The sequence below is a fragment of the Vicugna pacos genome, chromosome 22 (assembly GCF_048564905.1).
Source record: "Vicugna pacos chromosome 22, VicPac4, whole genome shotgun sequence".
In the NCBI taxonomy this organism is placed as follows: Eukaryota; Metazoa; Chordata; class Mammalia; order Artiodactyla; family Camelidae; genus Vicugna; species Vicugna pacos.
Genome location: NC_133008.1, coordinates 10,694,832 through 10,717,648, shown reverse-complemented (window position 1 = coordinate 10,717,648; position 22,817 = coordinate 10,694,832). Strand labels below are relative to the sequence as shown.

The following is a 22,817-nucleotide window of genomic DNA, read 5'->3' as shown; positions in this document are numbered from 1 at the left end:
AGGCCGGGATGGTGTGGGCCCCTCCCCTATACACCCTGGGGCAGAGGCATCTCATGGGTGTCCCCCGTCAGAACACATATGAGATGGGTGAGTCTTAGACCCTCGCCTCCCCAGGTGTAAACTTTTTAAGTGGCTGGATTATGTGAATCTGAGGGTTACTGGGGAAAGAGTAGGGATACGCTAGTGGGTCTTGAAGCAGCAACTGGTTTCCAACCTGTGTGGTTGTGTTTATAATTTACCAGCCAGTACAAGTGTGTCTTTACATGCTGGCTGAAGGTCAGCCCAGTCTAAACACTCTATCCGGATGAGAATCAGGGGAGGCCGTCTGAAAGACATTTTTATCCAAGAGACATCCAGGCAGCATACACGTCTCTCTTATAAATAATTGCACAAACCACCTGAGAAACAGAACATCCTGGTCTACAAAGTGGGTTGAGGCAGTTCACTGGGTGTTGACTGTACATGGAGAGAGAGGGGAAGAGGTATCTCAGCTGGAAGTCAGCCCAGGGAGAGACGGTCCCTTGGTTAAGATGAAGTTCATAGCAATTGCTGTGAAAGCACTGTGCCTAGAAGAGTAGCAGTTTACACATCATCACGCTGATTTCTCTCTCATTTAAAATAGTCCTACAAGGAGTTAGTCCAGGGCTGGTAGGGTGGTTCCATGGTCACAGGGGTACCAGGTTCCTTCACATTACTGCTTCACCATTTTTAGCCTTTGCTTTCATCCTCTAGTTTGCCTCATGGCCCAGCAAAGGCTGCCGGAGCTCCAGCTACCTCTTATGTATTCCAGAAAGGAGGATGGAGGGAAGGGCAATTGGATACTCCATCTAGCTGGTGTCTTTTAAGAAGCGTCCTTGACCCTGCCTAATGAAGACGTGGAGTAATTTCCAGGATATCACAGAGAAAGTAAGAGCAGCAAGTCCTCAAAAACAGAATTGGAGGTCTTCCAGGCAGTCAGATCTGGACCAGGCATTTTGCAGAGCATACTGGAGGGGGGAAAATGCCTCTTTAGAAACCAATAGTTAAGTACTTGATTTATGAGCACTGGAAGATGCAATTAGCAACAAGAACTCTGGGCCCACAAACTATCCTGGGAGAGGGAAGAGGGCAGAGGGCAGAAGGTTAGGTTCAGCTGAGTCTAGATGCTGGAAGAGAGAGAGGATCCAGCCAGATCAGAACAGAGGGTGGCCTCTAATGTACCTGTGCAGGGGGCTTCCGGCTCTTTGGTGACGACGGACCAGTGTAAATGCCAGTTCACCATCATGTGACACATTCATCTGTGTCTGACACACCCCACACTGGCAATCAGCTTCCTAGAGTCCTTCCTGAACCCCTTCCCAAGACACTGGGAGTCTTAGACTCAGGGCACTAGCCTCATCACAAAATTCAATCTCTAAGTTTAACCAATGCAAAATTATTTCTGTTCAGTGGTGGGATGGGAAGCTGAGATGTTCCGGAGCCTTGGGAATGTCCATCGTCTGGCTTCTTCTGATGGCTGCGCACGGGGACAGCCTTCCTATCCCAATGCCACAGGCACGCGAGTTGGAATCCAGCCCCATGACCGGGCAAGTTCAGGACATCTTGCATTTCCTAGCGGTTGGCCCCTAACCCCCTCCGCTGCTCCCACCCCAGCCCCACAAGTTCATTATTTCAAGTAAGATCTTTTGAGCCTTGACTGAACATGCCAGCAGTGCTCTAGGTGCAGGTGATCAGGTCTGCCCCTGCAAATGCAGGAGAATGAAAGGGGGACCCATTTCATATGTTCCACGGTTAAGAGTTCTAATCAAGTTAACAAGCCATTAATACAGTCTGCTCTAAAAGCTTCTCTTGACAAATGTGCCTTCCTGACTATCAGAGAGGTTTGCCATGTGAGCAGATGGGCTCCTTTTGCCCCATTTTAGAAGCAAAGACAGAAATCTAGATTTGATGTGAAATCTCCCAATTTTAAAATGGTGACCCCCCCATTCAGTTTATCAGACACCATGAAGCAGAACAGACATCATCTGGGGGCCACACGTGCGTGGCCCGCGGGCTGCTCTGTTGCCACTTCTGTGTCCTCTGCCTCTGTGCAGTTCTCAGCGTTGTGGGGGAGGGGTCTCATTTGGTTGATTTAGCTTTCCACAGATTCCAGTCTCCAGAATTATTACATTTTAGGCATTTTCAATGGCACCCTCGAGCCAACAGCCAACTATGCAGGAAAACAAAAAAAGAAAAAAGAAAAGAAAGAAAAAGGAATCAAGGATAGACTGGGATTTCAAAATTGTAGAATAGATAAACAAGATTACACTGTATAGCACAGGGAAATATACACAAAATGTTATGATAACTCACAGAGAAAAAATGTGACAATGAGTGTGTATATGTCCATGAATGACTGAAAAATTGTGCTGAACACTGGAATTTGACACAACATTGTAAAATGATTATAAATCAATAAAAAATGTTAAAAAAAAAGAAAAAGGAATCAAGGAATTGAGTTGGATTCCAGAGACCTCACACTGTCTGCCCCCGGGGTTCACAGGTCCGCTTCAGCCCGCAGCAGTCGGAGGTCCTGCGGCTCAAAGCCTGCATCCCCGGCTCTGCGAAGTCTCCGTGCCGACAAGGAGGAGTTGCGGGCGCCCTCCAGTGGACAGAGGGAGGCACTGCCAAAAGCCGGCGGGCTGGCTGGAGGCTGTGGAGAGCGGCCTGGGCTTGGGGGCGGGGGTCGAAATCACCTGACTTGGCACGAGGGACGCAGAAAGGCGGCCGGCTCCCCGCAATTCAAGAATTACTTGAAATACTAACAATATAAATAATAACCATAGCCATAACAATAATGATAATAAATAGAATGGCAAAGATAGAATAACTAATATTTAATAGCTTATGATTTACAATTCACCAGAGGTGAGGGCTTAAGTCATGAGGGCATCTGCGGGAAGAGCATTATGGCAGAGGGATTGGCCAGTGCAAAGGCCCTGGGGCAGGGAGCATTCTTGCAGGTTCAAAGAACAGTAAGAAGTGCAGTGTGGCTGGCGTGGATGAGCAAAGAGGGGAAGTGGGAGAGGAGAGGGCAGAGGAGGAATGAAGTTTGTGGGGAGGGTGGAGGACGAGCATATCCAGGTCTTTATTCTGAGGAAAGCAGTGGCCACTAGAGGGGCCACCATCGCAAATACCCTCCTCGTCCCCAGCGCCACACCCGCTGTCCTGCTGTTTCCTTGTTCAGCAAACGTCTATGCCATTTCTAGGCTCAGGGGACCCAAGAGGCAGTTGCTGATAACTGCCCTCAGAGATGCCCCAGGCTGGTGGAAGGGACTGAGGAGGGACGAGAATGCGGGGAGCTGAGTGGGGAGCTTTGTGAGTGATGTGGGTGTGATGGGGTCCAGGCCACCTGGTCCTCCAGTGGTCTGTCGTGGCGGTGGCCGGGCCAGAGGTCTTCATCAGGTAGCCTATCCCTGGTGGGTGTGTTGACTGGGGCCAGTGGACCTGAGTGCAGTGACAGAAGTTGGGGCTTTGTTGCCAGGGCAGAGGGATGGGAGAGGTGTTCAGAGAAGACTCAAGGTCACCTGTGTGATTTTAACCCAAAACCCTTGCAGCAGCTGTGGCCTCCTGCCCAGGTCCCTTGGTGCCGGGGACAAAGCTGAGCACACAGAAGAGGCTGCAAACCCTCATCCCAGCGTAGCTGAGCTGCTGCCTTCTGTCCTCAGAAGGAGGAGGGGACAGAATAGGGTGTCTGGCCCGTCTCCCAGGTCCTCTGCTCCTATCCTATGCTTTATGGGATGCGATTCCCGGATTTCAAACTCCTTGAACAGATGTCACTCGGGCAGGGGCACGCCAGGTCATTTGTGAGAAAGTTCACTCTGGCCACACGGGGGAGGTGGACCTGAATGGGAGAAAGGGTGAAGGTGGGGGCAGATCATTCTTTTTGGTCCCAGAAGCACTTTTGAAAGTGGAATGACCCTACTTGGAGGTCTGTTTACCCTGCTGGGTGTCTGGGTTAGTTCTGGAATCAGCTGTGTCTGATAGGGTGGGAGTCAGGCAGCATACTAAATGCCTCCCTTTCAAAAATGCTGGGCCAACAGGGAGGTCTCGGGCAGCCTTGGTTGCAAACCACAGAAACCACCTGCAGTGAGTTTAAGCAGCAATGGAACTTATTACGGGACACTGGGGGGCTCTGAGCATCTTTTGAGCGGCCCGAGAACCAGGCTAAGAGGCTCTGTGGTGGGAATGCAGCCCAGATGTGCCACTGCAGGGCAGTTCCAGGGAGTGGAACTGTGCCCAGTGCCAAGAAGAGTCACCGCACAAAAGGGTCCAGACATAACCCTGGACCTTCCGCCACTGGGCCTTGCCGCCTCCCCGCGACCTGTGGGAACCGGCTTCATCTCAGAGCCGCTGGCTGGGAATCAGGTTCTGCTGCTGGTGCATCTAACTGGAGAGTCTGGTCACCTGCCTGCACCCTGGTTTCTGGGAAACAGACTTTCTGGCCCCTCTGGGGAGTCAGGAACCCAGAAGGAGGGAATTCTCCAAAGTGGTGGAGGGCGCTCACAATTCCGGACAAGCAGAAGGACAAACGTGTTACAAGTAAATAAGGGGAAATCATTTTAAAGCTCAGGCCATCAGGTACCCTATTGTCTGAAAGGAGAGACAGCACGCGTGCTAGTGGCTTCTGTCATTAGGGAGGATGATGTGGGAGGGGCACAGGAACCCCAGAGCACGCCCCAGCCCTGGCCCACGATGCTTCCATCGCTACTCTGTGCGCAGCCCCAGGGCAGAGTGGAGCGCGGAGTCAGTGCTTCCCTCGGGCGCCCTTCATTCCCCTCACTTCCCAGGAGCGTACTGAAGGCTTAATCTGTTCTAGACCCTGGGGGGACAGGAACACCCTCTTGTCTCACCCCCAGGCTCCCTGAGAATCAGCAGGAATCCTAGCCCTCTCCCTTCCCAATCCATCAGCTCCGTGGAGACCAGTGGGCAGGCACAGCTCTTGTTGCGGGATGAGACCGGCACGGAGGCTGCGGGCAGGGCCGCATGTCCCGATTCTTCTGTATGTGTAACGTGTACGAGGCCTTGAGAAGAGAAGCCCCCATGCCTGGACTTGCCCGGAAAGCCCCTTAGCTAGATCACCCGATTGATTTGGTACATTCTCTCCTTTCCTTGTGGCTGCAGTGTTGCTAAATTTCTCCCTCCCAAGAACAGAAGTAGTCCCCTCTGTTCAAGTTTCCACAGCACATCCCTGCGCCTCTCCACAGGCTGTTCCTTCTTCCCGCCGTGCCTTTGGTGGCAGCGAGAGGGAACCCGAGGATAGGAAGTGAGATATGGCGGTATCTGTGGACACGGGACCTGTGCACGCTCCGCCTCTGGTCTGCCCCGCAGAGCCCCCATCAGCACTGCACAAGGAGCCCGCTGCTGCATCATTTGTACTAGTGGAAACCTGGACACAGCTAAATGTCCATCAAAAGGGGCGTGGTCATAGATGCAGCGGCCTGTCCCTGGCATGGACTGTGATGCCCTGGTTAAAACAAAGCATTCCAGAAGAGTGGTTAAGCATTTGTGCTCTGAAGACAGATAGCCCAGGTCTAAACCCCAGCTTGGCTACTTACTTGCTGTGTGATCTTGGGCAAATCATTTAACCTCTCTGTGCTGTAGTGTCGCCCATCTGTAAAATGGATGATAATAAAAGCCCCTGCCTCACAGGGCCATTGTGAAGATAAAAGATTTGTATTAGGTATATCATAGGATGATCCTCAAAATTTATTAAGTGTGAAAAAGCAAGTTCCGGAAATACATATGTATAAATACACATACATTCTGCTATGGCATTTGTGAAAGAATTTTGCCAGCAAACCCAAATCATTTACATGCATCCACACATTCGTGTGCATAGGAAACGTTCTGGGAAGATCCACAGCAAACATGTGACCCTTGAACAAACCAACAAAAACAATCAATCACTGTAAGAGAAACGTCTGCCACTTTGCGAGTTTCTTCTGCCCTGGGTGTAGCTTCCTCTCTGATGCCATCTTGGCTGTTGTCAAGAGGATTTAATTTAAAAGAGGAAGGCACTTCCCTCTAACCTACCACTTGAGCGTTCAGGCTTATTTGGAGGTTGCTTCCTTGCGTGGTTCTTGAGCATCTTGGTGTGAGGGTCCAGTCCTTGCTGGTTCTGCCAAGCCGCCTCCTCCCGTCCGCTCATAGCGCGCCCTCTGGTGGTGGTAACGTGTAGCGCCGCAGGCCCATAACAATGTTGGGGCACCAGAAAAACGTTGCTGATTCTCACCAGGACTTGGGACGCTTTACTCTGGATTGGGGGCTGGTGGTCTCGCCAGATCTCCGTGCAGTGCAAGAAGCCTTTCCCGTTATTGTTTTGTAAATTGTCACTGTCTGGGGTTTTCAGATGTAGCAACTGAAAACACTGGGTGTCCGGTTAGATTTGAATTTTAGTAAATCACGGATAATTTTTTAGTATGAGTATGTTGCATGATTGCATGGAACGTACTTCTGCTAAAAAAGATTATTCGTGGTTTATCTGAAATTCAAATTCCTATGTTTTATGTGTCGTGCCTGTGGGAGGGGTTCCTTGTTGTCCTGGAGGAGGGGAGGGAAGGAGGGAGGGAGGAGGTTGGGGGAGGGGGAAGCGTGCGAGCAAAGGGGCGCAGGTTCAGCAGGGGGCCGTAATGACATCAGTTTTCTGTGTGGCTGGGGTTGCCGGGGTCCCTTGCTCTAGGACAGCGCTGCTCAACCCCGTCATGCTGAGACCACTTGGAAGCTCAGAGAGTCCGACGATTCTGATGTTCTTGGTTTGATGAAGGAGCAGGCTTGGCTTTCTTGAAGCTCCCAGGCAATTCACATTTGTAGCCAAGGTTGAGAATCACTGCTCAAGGAGAGCTGGTCCTGCACAGGTGTGTCACAGGTGTGTGTGTGTGTGCGTGTGTGTGTGTGTGTGTGTGCGCGCGCGCGCGCATGTGTCCCAAATGCCTTCGGTTTGTACGTCCGCAAGTTTACCAGTGTGGGGTCCTTCCTGAGAGACCATGTCTGCATTATGGAAAGGCCTGGGACTCTTTCCCAAATGTTTCTAGCCATCGCCCCACCCCCCCACCTTCCACACTCCCACCCTGGGGGCCTGGGAGGGGGACTTACATGTTACTGATCACTTCCTGCCTTTGATTTCCTGTTCGCATTGAGCACTCAATCTCATTCCTGTCTTTCCCCGGGACTGTTTCTTTATGTCCCTGTCAACTTAATGCTGGTTTTCAATGACCACCAGCCCACACGGGTCAAGTTTAGCAGATGTTTCCTAAAGGTCTGCAGTGAACAAAGGGTGTCATCCCCGAAGTAAATTACTCTGCCCTCCAGTCCCCACCCCACCCCCGCCCCGCCATTGACTCCTACAGCTCCTACAAACCCTGCTTCCTCCAGCTGTCAGCATGCAGCTGCTAGCCAGATTCCAAGCTGCTGTTCCCTTTTAATCAGAACAATTAAACCCTTTTTTCTGCACATTTCCCGCAAGTCCAGGTATTTCCAAAAGAGATACACCATCCCTGCGAAGAACTGGGCGATGCTCTTCCTAGGCAAGCCGGCGCCAGCTGCAGCCAGGGTTTTGCAAAACAGCATCTCCCTCTTCCTCCTACATGTGCAAATCCTCAGAGATTTTAGCAAGTTATTTTAATAGCTAGAGGACCCTGCTGACTTCAGTTCAAATATTCTGGCCAGAAAACCAAAGTCCTTGGATAAAACCCAATAGTTGGGGTGGGGGGGAACAGGGGTCCCCTGGTCCCGGGGGAAGGCAGCTGCGGTCCCGGCAGATGTTCCTAAAGGCCTGGGTTTGGGCCACATCTGTCCTGTGGGGACGCTGCAGGAAAATGGAGCGCGAAAGCACGGCCATATCCCAGGTCTCTGGCGAGTCCCTGGGATGCGCCCCATCAAGTGAGGGTCTTTGGCTTTGCACAGGCAAGAATTCAAGAGTGAGCCATAGCAGGATGAGAGTAGGTTTATCCAGGGAGACGCTGACTCCTCAGACGAGTGCAGGCCGACCCAGAAGGCCAGAGAGTGGGAGTGCTTAGCTCTTACGGGCTCTGTAGCTTCATCTGCCAACAAGCGGGAGCTGATTCCAGCTACTTTGGGGAAGGGGTGGGGATTCCCTGGAATTGGGCCACTGCCTCCTTTTTGGCCTTTTATGGTCAGCCTCCGAACCGCCATGCCACAGTGGGAGTGCCATTTATCATGCTAACGTATCATAATGAGCATGTAATGAAGCTCAAGTTCTACTGGAAGTCAAATCTTCTGCCATCTCAGGCCTCAAGATCTACCGGAAGCTGAACCTCCCGCCATCTTGGTTCTAACCAGCTTCTGCCCTAGCCTCAATTGCTGTGCGATTCTTTTTGTGGCTGCACCCTGCCCCCTCTTCTCCTGTCTCTGGGAGAGCAGAAGAAGGAGGGCAGGAGAGAGGGAGGAAGGGGATGGGACAGAAAGCAAAGGAGGCGAGGGTTAAAACAAAATGGCACAGATCCCTCTAAGACAGTCTCTAATCCTCCAGGGAAAGAAGTGAGAGAGAAGCAGAAGGAGGCACCGTCCTGGTGAGGATGAGCCCTGATGTCCAGCTCCCCTCCGCTCCCAGGGTCCGCAGGGAGGCAGCCGCAGCCAGCTTTGGTCATATGGGATGGACGCCTTTCAGCCAAGCTGCCTGGGAAGCCAGGTTCCTGAAGTCCACCTGCATTTCTTCTTTCTCCATAAGGTGGCCTGGGTTGGGGACATTGAGTCTCTCACTTCCTTGGAGAGCTACATAAATCTGAGAGGTCTGTGAACCAGCAAGGGTGTGGGACTGGGGTGCCGTCCAATTCTACTGAGAGACTGAGAGGCTCTTGTGTCTTCTGCCTTTCGAAACAGTCCACAGGATACTAACGTTAAACAAGTTATAAACGTTCTTCTTCTTCTTCCCTTCTCCTCCTCCTTCCCCCCCCTCTCCCTTTCCTCTCTCCCCTTTCTTCTTCTTTTTTTTAATTAAAGTATAGTTGATTTACAATATTGTGTTGGTTTCTGGGGTACAGCATAGTGATTCAGTTTACATACATATTCTTTTCCATTATAGGTTATTATAAGATATGGAATATAGTTCCCTATGCTATGCAATTGGACTTTGTTGTTTGTTTATTTTATATATAATAGTGTGTATCTGCAAATCCCAAACTCACAATTTATCCCTTCCCCTCTTTCCACTTTGGTAACCATAAGGTTGTTTTCTGTGTCTGTGAGTCTGTTTCTGTTTTGTAACTAAGTTCATTCGCATCATTTTTTTAGATTCCACATAGAAGTGAAACCATGTGATACTCGTCTTTTTCTGTCTGACTTCATTTAGTATGATAATCTCTGGGTAGATCCATGTTGCTGCAAATGGCATTATTTCATTCCTTTTTATGGCTGAGTAGTATTCCATTGTGTGTGTGTGTGTGTGTGTGTGTGTGTGTGTGTGTACACACACCACAGCTTCTTTATCCATTCTTCTGTTGATGGACATTTAGGTTGCTTCGTGTCTTGGCTATTGTATATAGTGCTGCTATGAACATTGGGGTGCATGTATCTTTTCAAATTAGAGTTTCCTCTGGATATGTACCCAGGAGTGGGATTGCTGAATCATATAGTAAATCTATTTTTAGTGTTTTAAGGACTCTCCATTGTGGCTGCATCAGTTTACATTCCCACCCACAGTGTAGGACGGTTCCTGCTTCTTCATTTACCACTCACAGCTCCCAACAGCAGCCAGTGGAGAACCTTGACTCCCTGTGAAGTCCCTGACTTAGCTGAGTAGTTATGCACTAAGCATTCGAGTAGGATGTTGGTCTCAAACCCTTGGGAGCTCCCTTAAAAATGCCAGAGGAGGATTGAGGGATACTGTTGTGTCCATCTCTGGAGGAATTACTGGCTGGATAGACTAAACTTTTATAAATAGCCTCAAAGTGGGAGAGCAAAATACATAAGTAGAAGACATAGATTAAAAAAGATGTAAGACCTGCTAAGATGCCAAGGCTTGTAAGAGGGTGGTGCAAGGAGGCAGACAGGGAAGGCAATCCATTCCCTTTGTAGAATAAACTTTACATTTTCCAACAGTTCTGAATTTACAGAAAAATTGCAAAGATGACAAACAGAGAGTTTCCATGTAGTCCACACCTAGCTTCCTCCGTTATTTCCACCTTACGTTAGCATGGTGCATTTTTCAAAATTAATGAGCCAGTATTGGTACATTATTAACTAATTAATTCTGATTTCCTTAGTTTTTACTTAACGTGCTTTTTTCTGCCCCAAGATCCCACCCGGAATCCTACCTCGCATTTAGTGACCGTGTCTTCTTAGGCTCCTCTTGGCCATGACAGTTTCTTGGACTTTCCCTTGTGTTTTGATGACCTTGACAGTTTGAGAAGTCCTGGACCAGTATTTTGCAGAACATCCCTCAACTGGAATTTGTCTGTTGTTTTTCTCATGATTAGATTTTATATATATTATATTATATTATATTATATTATATTATATTATATTATATATTATCACATGAGGTTATAGATTTGGGTGAGGAAGACCCCAGAGGAGAAGTGTCATTCACATCACCTTGTGTCAAGGGAATATACTGAACATACTACTGACCTGACTTAATCCTGCTGGTGCCGACCTTGCTGGGGTAGCGTGTGTCAGGTTTCTCCGCTGTCAAGTTACCTTTTCCCCATTTCCCTATGTCCTCTCGGGAGGAGGTCACTACGTGCAGCCCACACCACAGAGCAGGGAGTAATGTCCCTCCTGGAGGGAGGAGTAACTCCATCAATTCTTAGCCCTGGGCTGTCTCGGCTGTACCACTGACCTGCCCCGGAATCTTGACATCATATACGCATGAGTTTCCCAACAGGAGTGGGAAAGTTTTCTTTCTTCTGCTCTGAGTAGACTGTTAAAAAAAAAAAAAAGTCAAACGGTTATAAAACCGCAGTAAAATAACGGGTCCCCAGAGTGTCCCTCCTCCTCTGTGATTGCGTGGCCAGTGCTGAGCTGTGTGACCAGAGCCCCTGAAATGACCTGCTCTCCCGTGAATGCCCCAGATGCACCTGGGGCAGGGGAGATGAGGCCCTGGGGATTTATGAGTGGGTCCCAGCTCTGGGGAGAACGCCACCAAGAATTTTTCCACTCTGTGATGAAAGGAAAGGCTCTTCTGGGCTGGGCTGTGGAGTGACGGGCAAAAGAGATTTGGAAAAAAACAAGATCTGGCTACTACCTGCAAAGGTTATTTTTACTGCACCGGCCCGGTCATCTATTAAAATACTGTCATTGCCAAAGTGCTGTCCGGCCCTTGGGAGACGTTATGGGTGCTTTTCATTCTGGAACTCACTGCTGTGCGTGTCTCAAGGAGCTGAGCGAGAGCCTGGCCAAGGTCAGGCAGTCCCTGCCAGCGGAGGTGCTAAGGGCCAAGGTTTGTTCATTGCGTCATGCTGCTCCGCTGTCCGGGCCACGCACTCCACCCCGACTCCGGCACCTGGGCTGCAGGACGACAGCGCTCGGGGTTGCTCCATCCTTGAGCTGCCCGCAGACTCTCAGACCTGAGATGCAAGTTCCCTGCTGAGGTCACGTGCCCTGTGCATGGATCCATTGCGACTGGACAGAAAATATTCTCCGATGGCCATCTGTGGCCAGGTTCAGAGCTGAGCGAGACTTCTGCATCCTGAATTGAAAAGATGTCTAGTAAGATGTTGCCCTCAAAGTGGCTACTTGAAATTAGCTTCCGGACTCTCCCAAATGCTCGCTGCGGGCTTCCCAGCCTCTTCCAGAGAGATGGCAGAGTGGTGCTGGGGCGACCGAGGGCTGTGCAGGCAGACAAGGCCGGGCTGGAATCCTGTCCAACGGGCGACAGCACTCATTCGCCACCTCAGTTTCTCTAACGGCGGGAGGGGATGACGTGAAGCGATGTCTTCAAAATGTCTGAAAAACAGCGGATTGCCAACAAGACAGTGAGCAAATGGTGAAGAATACATGTCCTCTTCTGGCACAGAGGTCCAGCTCTTGATTCTTAAAAAACAAAATGATTCCACATTTCCACCACATTTTAAAGACAGTCTTCACTTTTTTAGAGCAGTTTTAGGCTCATAGCAAAATCGAGAGGAAGGTATGGAGATTTCCCATATACCCTCTGTCCACACATGTTTACAGCCTCTCCCGTTGTCTGCATCACCCACTGGAGTGGTATGTTTGTTGCCAAGGACGGACCTACACTGACACATCATGGGTGATCACCCAAAGTCCATGGCTTACCTTAGGGGTCACTCTTGGTGTTGCACATTCTATGGGTAAAAATACAATGACATGTAGCCACCATTATAATGTCATACACAGTATTTCCACTGCCCTAAAAATCTTCTGTGTTCTATTCATCTCCCCCCGCCCAACCCCCAGCAACCGCTGATCCTTCTACTGTCTCCAAGGTCTTTTCTAGAACGTCATCTAGCTGGAATCGTATGGTATGCAGCCTTTCCAGATTGGCTTCTGGCTTCTTTCACTTAAGAATATGCATTTAACATTCTTCCATGTCTTTTCATGGCTTGATTGCTCATTTCTTTTTTTAGCACCAAATGGTATTCCATTGTCTGGATGTACCACCATTTAGTTATCCATTCACCCACTGAAAGACATCTTGATTTTGCTTCCAAGTTTTGGCAAATTGTGAATAAAGTTGCTTTAAATATCACATGCAGGTTTTGTTTGGATGTAAGTGTTCAACTCCGGGTAAACACCGAGGACCACGATGGCTGGATCGCATGGTAAGGGTATCTTCAGTTTTGTAAGAAGCCACCAACCTGTCATACAAAGTGGCCGAACCATAATTTTTTATTGAAGTATAGTTGACTTACGATATTATATTAGTTTCAGGTGTACAACATTGTGATTTGGTATTTTTATAGATTATACTCCATATAAAGTTATTACAAAATATTAGCTGTATTCCCTGTGCCGTACATTATACCCCTGTATCTTATCCATTTTATACATAGTAGTTTGTACCTCTTAATTCCCTACCCCTATCTTACCCTTCCTCACTTCCCTCTCCCCACCGTTAACCATTTGTTTGTTCTCTATCTGTGAGTCTATTTCTGTTTTGCTCTGTTTTTTTTTTTAGGTTCCACATATAAGTGAAAACATACAGTATTTGTCCTTTTCTGTCTGACTTAATTCACTAAGAATAATACCTTCCAGGTCCATCCATGTTGTTGCAAATGGCAAAATTCCATTCCTTTTTATGGTTGAGTAATATTCCATTGTATATGTGTACCACATCTTCTTTATCCATTCATCTGTTGATGGACACTCAGGTTGCTTCCATATCTTGGCTATTGTAAATAATGTTGCTATGCACATTGGGGTGCATATGTCTTTTTGAATTCTTTGTTTGTTTGTTCTCTTTGGATGTATACCCTGAGTGGAATTGCTGAATCATACTATAATTCTAGTTTTAATTTTCTGAGGAGTGGCTGTACCATTTTGCCTTCCCACTAGCAATGTATGAGAGTTCCTGTTGCTCCGCATCCTTGTTAGCATTTAGTGTTGTCAGCGCTCTGAATTTTGGCCATTCTAGTAGGTGTGTAGTAGTATCTCATTGCTGTTTTAAACCATTGCTTAAAAAAAAAATACGTTTCAACAGATTATTGATCTGGTTTAAAAGATCCCAGTGTTTCCCCAAACCTGAACATGGTAATTTACCACAGTTAGACCTTAAACCATGGTTCTGCCTTGGATTTTCACTTTTAAAAAGTGTTTGAAGCATTTTATTTTATGAAAGAACCATCAAAGTCCCGGGCAATGTTCTGTGGATATTTAGGTATGCCTATGCTCTTCATATCATGAATATATTTAAAAGTTAGCCAATCTGAACAGCTGAAAACCATTTATTACCAAGTGGCTTAACAGCTGTGTGGAAGCATTCCTTTCCTGAGGAACTGGTATGCCCTACACCCAATATGAATCTGGTCATATGTCTTTTTTCCTAACTAATCACTTGACTCTTCCCTCCACCTCAAACTCCACTATTATAAAGTTTATTATCTTGCTTTTGAATTTTCCAAAGACCCCAGGGCCTTAGTCCTGCTTCTGAAACAGATGCAGGGAGAACCAGCCAACAGCCCTCTATTGCACTTGCGTCTCTGCACCACAAGGGGCACTGTTGAGCACCAGTCCTGCACAGCCCTGTGGACACTGTGGGGTGGTCCTTGCTCTTCCGAATCTGCTGTTTCTGCTGTGCTGTCCTGCCCTTGGGCCCCAACGCTGGCCCTCTTGGCTCATGTTCAGACATGATTCCCCCAGATGAGACTCTGGGCAGCTTCCACCAGCTTTTACGTGTTGAACCTGAAACATTCACCTCCTGGCTTCCCATGTTTTTCTTGGTAAGCATTATGGGCTGAGCGTTTCTGTCCTCCCCTCCCTCTAAATGTATATGTTGAAGCCTTGCCCCCCAGCATGACTGTGTTTGGAGACAGGGCCCTTAGGGAAGTAATGAGGGTTAGGCTGGGCACCACTGAATTGGAGTCCCATGGAACTGGTGTCCTCACAAGAAACCACAGAGCTTGTGAGCTGATCTCTCTGTCTGCCACATGAGGACATGGCGAGAAGGTGGCCGTCGGGGGCCAGGAAGAGAGATCTCACCAGAACCTGACCAGGCTAGCATGCTGACCTTGGACTTCCAGCCTCCAGAACGTGAGCAAAAGAAATTTCTGTGGTTTAAGCTGGCCAGTCCATGGTATTTTGTAATTGCAGCCGAAGCAGACAAATACAGTTAGTTTCTCTGTGGTGTCCTCCATCCACATCCATCTTTCCAAAATACTTTTTTTTTTTAAATGGAGGTACCGGGGATTGAACCTAGGATGTCATGCATGCTAAGCATGTGCTTTACCACTGAGCTGTGCCCTCCCTCCCCTTCCAGTATACTTTGATCAGGGTCACTCTGGTCCTGCCTGGCAGAGCCACTGGGGAGGGAATTCTGGGATACAGAGCACCCAGGGCCTGGTCTACAAGTTGGCAGGACATAGGAGCCAGATGGGCACATCCCACGCCGTGTGGGAGGCGCACGGCCAGAGGAGGGCCAGAGCAGGGGCCTCTAAAGTGCATGCCTGGGGCAGGGGTCCTTTTTGCTCAGGTCTGGAGCCAGGCCGTCTGGGGTCAATCACGGTGCCACCACCCACTGACTTATTTACTCTCTTGGAGCCTTACTTGCCTGACCTGGAAGATGGGGTAGGCCCTATACTCTGCTTCTGGAAGCTCAAGGAGCCTAAGTAGCAATCTGTTTGCCTGGGTGTCTATTCATTGCCCAGACTCGTGGGGGTCACCCAGGCTGTGCCAGGTCCACGCAGGGCGGCGGCCCCACAGAGGGGAGGCACCTGTGGTCCTCGGCACGTCAGCATCTCAGCCCGCGTCCACACTCAGCCCTGCCACTAAAGAGTGATGCGATCCTTGGGCACCTTAATTAACCTCTAGCCTCCGTTTCTTCAGTTGTAAAATGAGAATCAGGCCACTGACCGATCAGGTGGTTTTGAGGGTGAAATGGATGAGGGCTCAGCAAGCAGTGCGTGCTCTGTTCATGCCCTTCTCCCGCAGAGCCTTCTCCCCTCGGGCTCTCGTTTCTATACGCGTTTGTAGAGCCGTTCAGCAATCAGGCATATTGCACTTGGGGTGCTGGTGTGTGCTTGGTGCTGGCAAAAGAAGGGGGAGCAGAGCCTGAGAGCTGCGGAGGCTGACCCCGGGGCAGGCAGAAGTGACTTTCCAGCAGGGAGCAGGGTGAAAGTCGGGGTTTGGAGCCAGACTTGGATTCTGATTCCCTTCGTCTCTCCAGCTTTATGGTTCAGGGCTGGTCGCTTTACTGAGACTCGGCTTCTTTGTCAGTGATGGCACCGATCACGTTGCAGGGTGAGGGTGTTCACGAGATGCTGTCTGTAAGGCACCTGGGATGTGCGCTCAGCCGGGGATGCTGACAGGCAGATGTTGGCTCTGGGGAGGGGCGGGGTGATGGCGGGCCCAGCTGGGGCAGTGAGACACAAGCTGGGGACACAGCACCCCACTTGTGCCCTGCCTGGCCGAGGGTCTTTCGTGGCCTGCCTGGTCCCTGGGCTTAGGTGTTATTTCCATCAAACCAGGCTGCCACCCTCTAGCTGACCTCCTTCGAGGCTGGTGGCACCCGGGGCCCACCGGGAGCGAGTGTTTACCTACACCACCTCCGTCTGTTTATAGCGGTGGCACCGATGAGCCCAACACTGTGGTTGGGCCTGGGTGGCTGCCCCACAAAAACAGCTTTCAGGCCACACTTGGCTGGAAAACTGGGGGCAAAAACAGGGCAAGATAGGAGGCAAGGTCAGGCCAGGATCTGGTTCAAGCTGAGAGTGAAACAGGCAGGAAAAATCGCAGTAATGGTTTTTTAAGTCCTTACAACATTACCAGACTGTCCTCAGTCTTCACATGCATCGTCTCAGTAATTTACTCTACACGGAGGAGGAAACAGAGAGGCTGAGAAACCTGTCCTGGGATGCTCAGCTAGTCTTTGGGGGAGCTGAGATTTGAGGCCTGATCTCTCTGAAGTCAGAAGTCTGTGCTATCTCCAACTTGGTTATTTTGCCTCCCCGGGTAAAACTCACATGACTAGTTTCTGTTTAAAGGTTTTCTCTAGTCCTCAAGGCAATTTTACAGGAGAGGAGACTGATGTTCAGAGAGGACCAGCCACTTGCCCTTGATCGCCCAGGTAGGAAGTTAACACAGCTGGGGCACATCACTCAGTTCCTCCAAATTGTGATAGAAGGAGCCTGGCAGGTGGGCCAGGAAGCTCTCTTCTGATGGAAACGTTTCCTGTGGGAAAACGCCGCGTAGTGTTTCCCTCCTGACCTGTTGCCCAGGGGAGTCTCGCTGGATCCCTCTCCTGGAGCATCTCCCATCTCGCGGCGGCTCTCTGATAACCGCAGCTGGGTTGAGTGATGACTGATTGCTGCGCACTGGGTGTTACCTTATTAATCCCCTCAACAGCTCCTTGAAGTAGGAACCACCATTCCCTGGTGAGGAAATGGAGTCTCAGAGAGTTAGGAGGACTTCTGGCCACCTGGCTCCTGAGGGGTCCACGCGGTGCATTAACCAGGTGGGTTTCACCCCAGAGCCCAGACCGGTCGCCGCTGCCTCCTCCTTGCGGCACCCCCTCCAGTCTGCAGAGGACCCGCCTTCCCCCGCACCCCCCAGCTCTCCTCTCCTCTCTCCCATGCTGCGTCCACCCCACACTTCCCAGCTTCCCAGCTCTCCTTTCCCTTCCCCTCCAGCTTTTGGATCCTGCTTTGTTCCACGACTTGAGCTGGGCTCCCCGGTTCTGCAGAAGACAAACCCTTGCCCCGGCTCTGCTGCCCTCAGGCCGGCCGGCAACCAGGTGACTTCACAGCCTTGGGCTTCAGTTTTCCCCTCTGTTAAATGGTGGGGATGGTGGTTGCTCTGCATCCTGGGGTGTTTTGATGGTCAAATGAGTCATCAGCAACAACAAAGCCTACTGCTTCTGTTGCTACTTGGACCAATGACAGTATTTAATGAGCACTTACTACGTGCCCTGCGTGGACCGGTGCGCAGCAGGCACCATCTCATTTGGCAAATGATGGAAAGGGGTGAATTCAGTGAGGTGAGTGTTTCAGAGGTTCCTCTTGGTTGCTGCTTCCTCTCCTGTTCCTATTCCTTTCCTAGTTCCGTCCCGTCCCTTTTCTATCCCCTCGGAGCCTGGCCGGGAGTGGAGTGCTGTGTCTCAGAGCCCACAGAACAAGAAAGCTGCCGGATAACTGAGGTCTCGGGTGAGTGAGGAGACCCTGGCCCTCGAGGGTGTGGCTGTGTCACTCCTCACGGATGGATGTGTTAGTGGATAGTGGGACCCCCACATTGCTCCAGGACTTAGCTCTGCTCTGCTTCCCATGTGCCTCCTGCTGTCCATCTTTCTCCCTCTCTTCCTCTGCCTCAGGCGGGAGAGGCCTGTGTCTTCTTGGAGCGACAAGTTCCAAGGCTTGAGTGTGGCACAGGGAAGCAGGCGGAGCTGCCTTCTTAGAGTTGGCTTCGGTTCAAGGCCGTGCCATCCGAGAACTGGCTGGGGCAAACACAGCCCCGGTGTGGTCCAGCTCGGCTCCCTGGAGTTCTGTGTCAGGGTGTGGGGTCGCTGGGGGCTCTGCTGATCATACAGGGCCACTTTACCAGCGTCAACTGTGCAAACCTCTCCCCGGGGACGGGTAAGGAGGCGGGAGGCTGGGCCAAGGCAGGAGAGAAGTGGTCCTGGATCTCCAGGTCACGTGGGACTCGTTTTACAACTGCAAACCACAAGATGTTCCCCGGGCAGACTTAACGAGGGGAAGTGGAATGACGTGACACAATAGTCCTCTTATGGAGATTTCATCCCATAATGTTCTCTGTGTTTTCATCCACCCTTGCCAGGCGTTTATGGAGAGATTTGTGCTTGGAATGGAAACCAGTAAAATTCTAGCTTATTAATAACTTATGGAATATAAATAAGTTTCTGTTAGTTCCCACAGCCTGTGGACTTCCACCAGATGTGGTGGGTATGCTCCAGGTGGTCTAAACTGGGTGATGAGGCGTAAGCCCTGGGCAGGCATCACAAAGATGGGCAAATAGTTAAACAAGGTCCTGCAGAATAGCACAAGGGACTAAATTCAGTATCTTGGGATAACCTATAATGAAAAAGAATATGGAAAGGAATGTATGTATATATATAACTGAATCACTATGCTGTACGCTGGAAACTAACACAACATTGTAAATAGACTATACTTCAATTAAAAGAAAAGAAAGACGGGCAGCCTGCCACCCATATGGATGACACTGAACCACAGCAAGGGGACCCAAAAAGCAGATGGGGCAGGTGGGGATGATAAGACAGCATAAACAGAGGACAACAAAGCGCTCGCTGGACCCCAGAGCCTGCTCCCTGCTGTACCACACCATCCAGGAGGTGACCCCACTGTCTGCTCTTGTAGACAAGCCTGAAGCCACCGGCTCCACTGGGCAGGGGCTGTCACGTGGTGTGGATTCGATTCACTGCTTCAGTCATTGCACCTCTTCATTGTCACCGCCCCTGTGCTGTTCCTTCTCAAGAAGGAGTTGTTAGCTCATACTGTAGGACCTTGAAGTAGGGGTCAGGTCAAATGTCTGCAAATAGTCACGGAGCCACCAGGTGGGGCTGAGTAAGGTAAGCGTCCATGGAGATGGGAGAACGGGGGCAGAGGATCAGAGTGAGGTGTCGGAGCCAGAACGCGGTGAGGGGCATCTAGGGGGTTTGAGGTGGTGACGGCGATGGGAGATGGGTTCTGAATAGTGGTACTGATCCAACACTAATGGAAGAACGGTAGAAAAATAATTGCAGTTGAAGGAAGGAAACTAGAATGAACCCCGAGAGGACCTGGGAGCTGTGGCACACCTAGCACCTAGACTTGATTTTTAAATACCAGCCAACGGAATGTAGGCTCCTTGGGAAAACAGCAGATTCCAAGATGGGGGCAGGGAAAGTACGCGATGAGCCTGGGGCATCTCCGTGTGCCAGAAAGTAAGGAAGTGCCCAAAGAGAGATGGACACAAAGCCAACTTCACAAAAGTGAAGGACCACCCACTGGCCACATCTGGGACGATCTGAGCATCCAAGTGGCTGTCATCACAGTGATACTTGGTTCACCTGGGAAACATCCATAGGTGTGAACATTGGACGAAGAGCAGAATATTTACAAAGTCCTAAAGTACCTCCCCACGCGATATGAATTAATTACAAAGGGACAAAACAGTAATCTGGCAGACACGTCTTTAATCAAGTGATCCAGGTGAATGTCACCAGCAAAGGGACAAATCTCCATCCTGTGTCTGACAGGAGGCCATGAAAAGAACGTGGCATTCCTTCTGAGATACTCCTGCCAAAGGTACAGAATCTGAATCTAACCATGAGGCATCGTCAGACAAACCCAGCTTAAGGACCGCGCTGCAAAAGATCTGACCTATAGTCTTCAGAGAGGACTATTCCAGGTTGACGGAGACCCGAGAGCTGTGACCACTAAAGGTAGCCTGTGATTCTAAACAGAATCCTTTCGCTGGAAAGGATAGAATGGGGACAGCTGGCAAAACTTCAGGCCTGCGGATTAACGGAAGTGATGTTTTAATGTTAATTTCCTGATGCTCTTACTGGGGCTGTGGAGGAGATATTGTCCTCAACTGCAGGACGTACACGTTAGAGTGCCTGGGGGTGAAGGGGCGTCAGGTCAACAACTGCCCTCAAACGGTTCAGGAAAAAGAGTTATTTGCACTATTCTTGCAACTCTTCTGTAAGTTTGAAATTATTTCTAGAGGAAAAGACAAAAAAATTCATTAAACATCTGCTAAGGTCAGGCATCTTTGTTAAGTGTTGTTAAGTGGTTCAAAGCTCATCTTTGCAAAATGTGCTGTGTAAATGCTTTGGAATAATACTATCTTAAAAAAGGATAGAATTTAAAAATGTTTTATCATTATTTATTTTTAATTTTTAAACACCTTTATTGTGGAATGGTTCCTGTACCGTAAACTACATGTATTTCAGATGTACGATTTGATGAATTCTGACAGATGTAAACACCCATGAGACCAGCACCACAATCAAGACAGCTCACATTTCTCTCTCTCCCCTAAAAAGGTACAATTTTCGAATTCCCAATTTATCCCTTCCCACCGCCTTTACCCGTTGGTAACCATAAGTTTGTTTTCTATGTCTGTGAGTCTGTTTCTGTTTTGTAGAGAAGTTCATTTGTGTAAAAAGGACGGAAATTCTGACGTGCGCTACAACATGGAAAAGCCTTGAGGACATTTTGCTAAGTGAATTAAGCCGGTCATGAAAGGACAGATACTGTATGGTTCCACTTCTGTGAGGTTCCTAGAGGAGCCAAACAGAGACAGAAAATAGAACGGTGGTTGACAGGGGCGAGGGGAAGAGATGGGAGCGGGTGAGTGTTTAATGGGTACAAAGTTTCAACTGGGGAAGATGAAAAATTCTGGGGATGGATGGTGGTGATGTCTGCATACCAATATGAATTACTTAATGTCACTGAAAAGATGGGTAAGATCGTAAATTTTGTGAAATGTGTATTTTTCCACAATAAAAGTAATTGGAGGGGGAAAAAAAAAAGCTCGGCTTTGGAGCCGAACAGATTCTCAGCTCGGACATTTGCCATGGCCCTTCCCCACATCACGGGTGTTTGGTGTAAGAGGGCACGCTGCGGTAGCCTCCTACCTGGTTCTCCTCTCCTTCGGGGCACGTGAGTGGCTTATACCCGTCTGTCCCCTCGCAGCGAGGGGAGGGCACGTGCCTGGTTCTGGCCAATGGGCTGTGAGCGAGCGTGACAGGTGCCACTCACAGGCCAAATCATTCCGTCCCTCGGTGAGACCTCCCGCCTCCCTCCTCCTCTGCTGGGCTCCAGTAGAAGGGGTCTTGGGGTTCTGGGCACTCAATTGCTGCAGGAGGAGCAGTCGCCCGGGAGCATCGCCGGGATCGCAGCCCTGCTGTGCGAGGGGGAGACTTGTGTCAGGCGGGTGAGATTTGGGTGTTTGCTTTCATCGCTCACCGCAGCAGGAACCTAACCCACCGACACGAACGCAGCTGCAGCACCAGCTGGCAGTCAGCACCCAAAGCCCGAGCCGTTACCCGGCGCACCGCCTGTGAGCTCCTATGCCTGTCGTGGGGACGGCCGTGTTGTTAAGGCCCCAGGCCAGGCTGAATCTGATGGCCTCCCCCTGCCCTGACCCCTGTCCTGCCCCCGCACCCCACCCCCCCGAATTGCCTTTATAGAGACTCAAATGGGCTGTTTTCGAAGTGCTGGATAAACCTTGCCGCGTTCGGCCTCTCTGGTCATTGTTTAACTTCTACTATATTCAATCTATTGCTCTTGTAGGAGACAGAAAATAATTTCCCCTCTACTTTTCTGAGTTCTTAGCTGCGGCTCCTATAATAAAAGATTAACAAGAGAAAAAGAAGTTTATGACCATGTATACCTCGTGGATACGTGAGAGATACTTAGGGAAAAAATCAGTTACTCCCCGAGGTGGCTTAGAATTCAAGCTTTAAATACCATCTTAATAGAGAGACGGGGGAGAGGATGTAGGCCTCGGAGGGGAGAGAAAATGGTTTTTAGGAAAGGTGAACGGGCACTTCCGGGAGGTGTGCGTGTGTGATGAGAGTCAGCCGCTAAGCTCCTCCCCTGTGATGAGAGTCAGTCTTCTCTGGTCGGTGAAACCCCAGGGAGGGGAATCTGACAACTGAGTCCCTTTGGGAGGAGTTCAGAGAAAGCCTCTCCCTGAGTTTGCTGTTTTCCAAGCGCCAACAGCTCACAGTAATCCAGGTGCCGGAGCAGCTTATTTCGGGACAGTGTTCCCTCAGCTCCCGCGGTCATATACTGGGGTAGTGTATTCCGCTAGCCCGCACTCCCATTTACAAAATTTTAAGCTACATACGTTGATTAGCTACACAGACTGGCCGTCTTCTGGCCTTGGCTTGGGGAGACTGCCAGTCGGGGTGCCCCTGAGAGGCTTCCAAGGGCACCGGGTGCTGGTTTCCCAGTCTACTTCCTCGCCGTACCTCGCGCCCACCTCTCCATTGTGTCTACATCCTGTGTGTGGCCTCCATGCATCCTCGGGTGGTTCTGTCTGGACCCTCAGACGGGGACCTGAGGGCACCTCAGGCTCCCTTTCCATCTTGAAGATTCTAGAACCCAACTCAGGTAGCTTAAAAACTTGCTCTCTTATGGAAAAATTAAAGTTTGGAAGATTTGGCCATCCAGCTGAAGAGATGTTTTTGAATAACC

The 22,817-nt window shown here is 49.8% G+C and overlaps 1 long non-coding RNA gene across 6 annotated transcripts in view; it reads left to right on the top strand.

Annotated features, from left to right (window-relative positions):
* Window positions 1-22,817, top strand: part of LOC116285050 (uncharacterized) — a 311,898-nt gene that overhangs the window by 187,920 nt on the left and 101,161 nt on the right. For 4 of the 6 annotated variants that reach the window (XR_012063089.1, XR_012063085.1, XR_012063082.1 and 1 more), the window contains one exon: window positions 8,510-8,983. The exons of 1 other annotated variant lie outside the window; for it this stretch is intronic. This is a non-coding gene — a long non-coding RNA (uncharacterized lncRNA). Of the gene's footprint in view, window positions 1-8,509; window positions 8,984-20,563; window positions 20,657-20,757; window positions 20,912-22,817 lie in introns of those variants that run through there. One more of the 6 variants, XR_012063084.1, reaches the window with a different exon arrangement.